This window comes from Sciurus vulgaris (assembly GCF_902686455.1).
Source record: "Sciurus vulgaris genome assembly, chromosome: 14".
NCBI lineage: Eukaryota > Metazoa > Chordata > Mammalia > Rodentia > Sciuridae > Sciurus > Sciurus vulgaris.
Window position 1 is genome coordinate 26,616,475 of NC_136475.1, and position 8,176 is coordinate 26,624,650.

The window sequence follows — 8,176 nt, forward strand, 5'->3', positions numbered from 1 at the left end:
TCCAAATTTTAGTGATTTGGGGTTTCTCTCATCTTCTCTTTGTTAGTGTGGCTAAAGGTTTATCAATTTTGTTTATTTTTTCGAAGAACCAACTATTTATTTTGTCAATTTTTTGTATTGTTTCTTTTGTTTCAATTTCGTTGATTTCAGCTCTGATTTTAACTATTTCCTGTCTTCTACTATTTTTGGTGCTGGTCTGTTCTTTTTCTAGGGCTTTGAGCCGTAGTGTTAGGTCGTTTATTTGTTGACTTTTACTTCTTTTGTTGAATGCGCTCCATGAAATAAATTTCCCTCTAAGTACTGCTTTCATAGTGTCCCAGAGATTTTGATATGATGTTTCTTTGTTCTCATTTACCTCTAAGGATTTTTTAATTTCCTTCTTAATATCATCTGTTATCCATTTATCATATAAGAGCATATTGTTTAATCTCCAGGTGTTGGAGTAGTTTCTGTTTTTTACTCTTTCATTTATTTCTAACTTCAATCCATTATGATCTGATAGAATACAAGGTAGTGTCTCTATCTTCTTGTATTTGCTAAGATTAGCTTTGTGGCATAATATATGGTCTATTTTAGAGAAGGATCCATGTGCTGCTGAGAAGAAAGTGTATTCGCTCTTGGTTGGATGGTATACTCTATAAATGTCTGTTAAGTCTAAATTATTGATTGTGTTATTGAGATCTATGGTTTCTTTGTTCAATTTTTGTCTGGAAGATCTGTCCAGTGGTGAGAGAGGCGTGTTAATTTCACCTGGTATTATTGTGTTATGGTCTATTTGGTTTCTGAAATTGAGAAGGATTTGTTTGACATACGTGGATGAGCCACTGTTTGGGGCATGGATGTTTATGATTGTTATATCTTGCTGATTTATGCTTCCCTTAAGCAGTATGAAATGACCTTCTTTATCCCTTCTGACTAACTTTGGCTTGAAGTCCACATTATCTGAAATGAGGATGGATACTCCAGCTTTTTTGCTGAGTCCATGTGCATGGTATGTTTTTCCCCATTCTTTCACCTTTAGTCTATGGGTATCTTTTTCTATGAGGTGAGTCTCTTGCAGGCAACATATTGTTGGATCTTTCTTTTTAATCCAATCTGCCAGTCTATGTCTTTTGATTGATGAATTCAGGCCATTAACATTCAGGGTTATTATTGAGATATGATTTGGTTTCCCGGTCATTTGGTTCATTTTTAAAATTTTATTTATTTATTTGTTTGACACAACTTGGCTCCTCCTTTATTTGACAATTCCTTTAGGATAATTCCTCCCTTTGCTGATTTGCTTCTTTGTTTTTCATCTCTTCCTCATGGAATATTTTGCTGAGAATGTTCTGTAATGCTGGCTTTCTTTTTGTAAATTCTTTTAGCTTTTGTTTATCATGGAAGGATTTTATTTCATCGTCAAATTTGAAGGTAAGTTTTGCTGGGTATAAGATTCTTGGTTGGCATCCATTTTCTTTCAGGGCTTGAAAAATGTTGTTCCAGGCCCTTCTAGCTTTTAGGGTCTGGATTGAAAAATCTGCTGATATCCGTATTGGTTTCCCCCTGAATGTAATTTGGTTCTTTTCTCTCGCAGCCTTTAAAATTCTGTCTTTATTTTTTTTTTATTTTATTTTTTAATTGTAAACAAATGGGATACATGTTGTTTCTCTGTACATGGCGTAAAGGCATACCATTTGTGTAATCATAAATTTACATAGGGTAATGTTTGATTCTGTCTTTATTTTGTATGTTAGGCATTTTCATTATAATGTGCCTTGGTGTGGGTCTGTTGTAATTTTGTGTATTTGGAGTCCTATAAGCCTCTTGAACTTGATTTTCCATTTCATTCTTCAGATTTGGGAAAATTTTTTATATTATTTCATTGAATAGATTGTTCATTCCTTTGGTTTGTTTCTCTAAACCTTCCTCAATCCCAATAATTCTTAAATTTGGCCTTTTCATGATATCCCATAGTTCTTGTAGATTCTGTTCATGATTTCTTACCATCTTCTCTGTTTGTTCAACTTTGTTTTCAAGGTTAAATATTTTGTCTTCAATGTCTGAGGTCTGTCTTCCATTCATTCTATGAAGCCAATATCACACTGATACCTAAACCACACAGAGACTCATCAAGGAAAGAAAATTTCAGACCAATATCCTTAATGAACATCGACGCAAAATTCTCAACAAAATTTTAGCAAATCGCGTACAGAAACATATTAAAAAGATAGTGCACCATGATCAAGTGGGTTTCATCCCAGGGATGCAAGGTTGGTTCAACATCAGGAAATCAATAAATGTCATTCACCATATCAATAGACTTAAAGTCAAGAATCACATGATTATTTCAATAGATGCAGAAAAAACATTTGATAAAATACAGCACCCCTTCATGCTCAAAACACTAGAAAAAATAGGGATAGTGGGAACATTCCTTAACATTGTAAAGGCCATTTATGCTAAGCCCATGGCTAATATCATTCTAAATGGTGAAAAACTGAAAGCATTCCCCCTAAAAACTGGAACATGGCAGGGATGCCCTCTTTCACCACTTCTATTCAACATCGTTCTTGAGACTCCAGCCAGAGCAATTAGACAAACCAAAGAAATTAAAGTGATACGAATTGGAAAAGAAGAACTCAAACTATCCCTGTTTGCTGATGACATGATTATATATTTAGAGGAACCTGGAAATTCCACCAGAAAACTTTTAGAACTCATAAGTGAATTCAGTAAAGTAGCAGGTTACAAGATCAATGCTCATAAATCCAATGCATTTTTATACATAAGTGATGAATCTTCAGAAAGAGAAATTAGGAAAACTATCCCATTCACAATAGCATCGAAAAAAATAAAATACTTGGGAATCAATCTCACAAAAGAGGTGAAAGACCTCTACAATGAGAACTATGCAACACTAAAGAAAGAAATTAAAGAAAACCTTAGAGGATGGAAAGATCTCCCATGTTCTTGGATAGGAAGAATTAATATTGTCAAAATGGCCATACTACCTAAAGTGCTATACCAATTCAATGCAATTCCAATTAAAATCCCAATGACGTACCTTACAGAAATAGAGCAAGCAATTATGAAATTCATCTGGAAGAACAAGAAACCCAGAATAGCTAAAGCAATCCTTAGCAGGAAGAGTGAAACAGGGGGTATTGCAATACCAGATCTTCAACTCTACTACAAAGCAATAGTAACAAAAACAGCATGGTATTGGTACCAAAATAGAAAGGTAGATCAATGGTACAGAATAGAGGACATGGACACAAACCCAAATAAATACAATTTTCTCATACTAGCAAAGGGGCCAAAAATATGCAATGGAGTAAAGATAGCCTCTTCAACAAATGGTGCTGGGAGAATTGGAAATCCATATGCAACAGAATGAAACTAAACCCATATCTCTCACCATGCACGAAACTAAACTCAAAATGGATTAAGGACCTCAGAATCAGACCAGAGACCCTGCAGATTATAGAAGAAAAAGTAGGTCCAGATCTTCAACATGTCGGCTTAGGACCAGACTTCCTTAACAGGACTCCCATAGCACAAGAAATAAAAGCAAGAATCAATAATTGGGATAGATTCAAACTAAAAAGCTTTCTCTCAGCAAAGGAAACTATCAGCAATGCGAAGAAAGAGCCTACAGAGTGGGAGAATATCTTTGCCAATCATACTTCAGATAGAGCACTAATCTCTAGAATCTATAAAGAACTCAAAAAACTCTACTCCAAGAATCCAAATAATCCAGTCGACAAATGGGCTACGGAAATGAATAGACACTTCACAGAAGAAGATCTACAAGCAATCAACAAACATATGGAAAAATGTTCACCATCTCTAGTAATAAGAGAAATGCAAATCAAAACCACCCTAAGATTCCATCTCACCCCAATTAGAATGGCGATTATCAAGAATACTAAACCAAGCCCTCTAGCCTTCGTCCGCTCCAACGTGGTCTTCAACTCTGTTCCTTCACCCACTTTCAGCATCATGCGTGAAATCGTGCACATCCAGGCAGGCCAGTGTGGCAACCAGATCGGAGCCAAGTTTTGGGAGGTCATCAGTGATGAGCATGGCATTGACCCCACTGGTAGTTACCATGGAGATAGTGAGTTACAGCTGGAGAGAATCAATGTGTACTACAATGAAGCAGCTGGCAACAAATATGTTCCTTGGGCCATCCTGGTGGACCTGGAGCCAGGAACAGTGGACTCAGTGAGATCCGGACCATTTGGCCAGATATTCAGGCCAGACAACTATGTGTTTGGTCAGAGTGGTGCAGGAAATAACTGGGCCAAGGGCCACTACACAGAGGGAGAAGAGCTGGTGGACTCCGTCCTGGATGTGGTGAGGAAGGAGTCAGAAAGCTGTGACTGTCTGCAGGGCTTCCAGCTGACCCACTCACTTGGTGGTGGCACTGGGTCGGGCATGGGCACCCTGCTCATTAGCAAGATCCCGGAGGAGTACCCAGACTGCATCATGAACACCTTCAGCGTCATGCCCTCGCCCAAGGTGTCGGACACGGTGGTGGAGCCCTACAATGCCACCCTGTCTGTCCACCAGCTGGTGGAGAACACAGATGAAACCTTCTGCATCGACAACGAGGCCCTGTACGACATCTGCTTCCGCACCCTGAAGCTGCCCACCCCCACGTACGGCGACCTCAACCACCTGGTGTCGGCCACCATGAGCGGGGTCACCACGTGCCTGCGTTTCCCGGGTCAGCTGAACGCAGACCTGCGAAAGCTGGCGGTGAACATGGTGCCCTTCCCGCGCCTGCACTTCTTCATGCCCGGCTTCTCGCCCCTGACCAGCGGGGCAGCATGCAGTACCGTGCCCTGACGGTGCCCGAGCTCACCCGGCAGATGTTCGACGCCAAGAACATGATGGCCGCCTGCGACCCCCGCCACGGCCGCTACCTGGCAGTGGCTGCCATCTTCCGAGGCCGCATGTCCATGAAGGAGGTGGACGAGCAGATACTCAACATGCAGAACAAAAACAGCAGCTACTTCGTGGACTGGATCCCCCACAATGTGAAGACGGCCGTGTGCGACATCCCGCCCCGCGGCCTCAAGATGTCAGCCACCTTCATCGGCAACAGCACCGCCATCCAGGAACTCTTCAAGCGCATCTCGGAGCAGTTCACCGCCATGTTCCGGCGCAAGGCCTTCCTGCACTGGTACGCGGGCGAGGGCATGGACGAGATGGAGTTCACCGAGGCCGAGAGCAACATGAACGACCTGGTGTCCGAGTACCAGCAGTACCAGGATGCCACCGCCGAGGAACTGGGAGACTTCGAGGAGGAGGAAGAGGAGGAGGAGGAGGCTTAGGAACTTCTCAGCTTCCTTGGTAAACTTCTTGTCCTCCAGCATGTGCTGGTGAACTATGCTGCTCAGGTTTGTCTGTCACAAGTTCACGGTTGATAAGAATGTGGATCCCCTCTAAAAAGGGCAGTATTCGCTTTCTTAAAATATCTATACTAATAATGCGTGTAGCCCATACTCTCCAAATTTTTGTTCAGACTCTTTCTGAGATAGCAAGTTTCAGGATTTCATCTTTGAGCAGTATAGGTTTTCTGTGCCAGTGCTTTGAACAGTATGTGTGCACCTTTAGTGAAGAGATGTATGTTTTTATGTTCGCTTTCCTGAAGTTTAAAATAAAGATATTTCTCAAAAGCAAAAAAAAAAAAAAAAAAAAAAAAAAAGAATACGAGCAACAACAGGTGTTGGCAAGGATGTGGGGAGAAAGGTACACTCATACATTGCTGGTGGGGCTGCAAATTAGTGCAGCCACTCTGGAAAGCAGTGTGGAGATTCCTTAGAAAACTTGGAATGGACCCACCATTTGACCCAGCTATCCCACTCCTTGGCCTATACCCAAAGGACTTAAAATCAGCATACTACAGAGATACAGCCACATCGATGTTCATAGCTGCTCAATTCACAATAGCCAGACTGTGGAACCAACCTAGATGCCCTTCAATTGATGAGTGGATAAAGAAACTGTGGTATATATATATATATATACATATATATATATATATATATACAATGTGGTATATATATATATATATATATACAATGGAATATTACTCAGCCATAAAGAATGATAAAATTATGGCATTTGCAGGCAAATGGATGAAATTGGAGGATATCGTGCTAAGTGAGATAAGCCAATCTCAAAAAGCCAAAGGAAGAATGATATCGCTAATAAGTGGATGATGACACATAATGGGGGGAGGGAAGGGTTAGTGTTAGGGTTAGAGTTAGGGTTAGGGAGGGGGGCAAGTATGAAGGAAGGAAGCTCTGTATAGTAGGAAAAGAGGGGTGGGAGGGGTGGGGGGAAGGGAAAAAATAACAGAATGAATCAAACAACGTTACTCTATGTAAATTTATGATTACACAAATAGTATGCCTTTATGCCATGTACAAACAGAGAAACAACATGTATCCCATTTGTTTACAATAAAATAAAAAAAAATTAAAAAAAAAGAAATGTTCCTCAAAGGTCAATGTGTCACTGCTGATTTTAAGTCCTTTGGGTATAAACAGAGAAGTGAGCTATATACCCAACTGAGCTATATACCCAGCCTGCCACTGGGTTTTGTTTGCTAGTATTTTGTTGATAATTCTTGCACCTATGTTTATCTGGGATGGTTTGTATTTTTCTTATTTTGTTATTTCTTGTCTATTTTGGTATCAGCTATTCTAGGCTCATAGAATGAATTTGGAAGGGTTCCTTACCTTAAACTGGTCCTGAACTTTTCTTTGTTGGGAGACTTGATTACTGATTAAATACTAGCACTTGTTACAGACTGTTCTATAACTGTTTCTCCCACCCACTGGAGATTGAACCCAGGGCCTTGCAATGTTAGGTAAGTGCTCTACCATTGAGCTACGTCCCCAGCCCTGTTCAGGCTTTCTGTATCTTCAATTTTGGTAGGTTTTACTTGTCCAGAAATTCACCCATTTCTTCTAAGTTTTCTACTTTATTGACATGTAGTTACTAATAGTCCCTAATTATCCTTTGTATTTTTATAGAATCAGCAGTAACGTCTTTCTTGTCTGACATTATTTATTTGGGTCTTCTTTCTTTCTTGGGTAGTCTAGCTAAAGGTTTGTGAATTTTTTAAAAAGATATTTTCCAAAAGTCAAGTCTTCCTTTCATCAATCTTTTATAATTTTTATGTCTATATTTTATTTCTGCTCTGATCTTTGTTATTTCTTTCCTTCTACTTATTTTGGGCTTTATTTATTCTTCTTCAGGCACTTACTGCTGTAAACTCCCCCTTTTGTACTTCTTTTTCTGTACCCCATAGGTTTGGGTAAATTGTGTTTACATTTTCATTTGTTTCAAGAAATTTAAAAAAATTTCTTTTTGATTATTCATTGGTCCATTGGCCATTCAAGAGCATGCTGTTTAGTTACCATGGAATTGCACAATTTCTAAAGTTCCACTTGATTTCTAGTTTTATTCAACTGTGGGCAGAAAAGGTATATATATATATATATATATATATATATTAATTGGTACATTATAATAATGATAGTGGGATTCATTATGCCATATTGTACATAACAATTTGATTACTCATCCCCTAGTACCTTCCCTTTCCCAACTGATCTACTTCCTCTACTTGACTGATCTATTATTAATTAGTTCATTTAAATTATAAGTATGTGTATATATGTGACCATATATATATATATATACCCATATATGCATACATAATATGTATACACACACATATGATTCATCATGGTATATTCATATATAGACATAACATAATTTGATAGATTTCATTCCCCAAGACTTACCCATGCCCTTCCCTCTTCCCTCCCTCTTGATCTCCTTCCTCTATTAGTCTTCCTTCTTTTTTCATATTCCTCTCACTCCTGCATATGAGAGAAAAATCTGACCCTTGTCTGAGTCTGAATTATTTCATTTAGCGTGGTGTTCTCCAATTCCATTCACTCTCCCACACATGACACAATTTCATTCTTGATGGTTGAGTAAAATGTGTGTGTGTGTGTGTGTGTGTGTGTGTGTGTGTGTGTGTGTGAGAGAGAGAGAGAGAGAGAGAGAGAGAGAGAGAGAGAAGGTTGAGAGAGGGAGATTGAGAGAGAGATACATACATATATATATTTTCTTTATCCATTCATCTGTTGATGGGCACTTAGGC

The 8,176-nt window shown here is 39.2% G+C and overlaps 1 pseudogene across 1 annotated transcript; it reads left to right on the top strand.

Annotated features, from left to right (window-relative positions):
• The first annotated feature begins 3,930 nt into the window (after nt 1-3,930).
• Nucleotides 3,931-5,391, top strand: LOC306644081 (tubulin beta chain-like; annotated as a pseudogene). The gene has a single exon. The product of its transcript is annotated as a tubulin beta chain-like (transcript).
• Nucleotides 5,392-8,176: the final 2,785 nt, after the last annotated feature.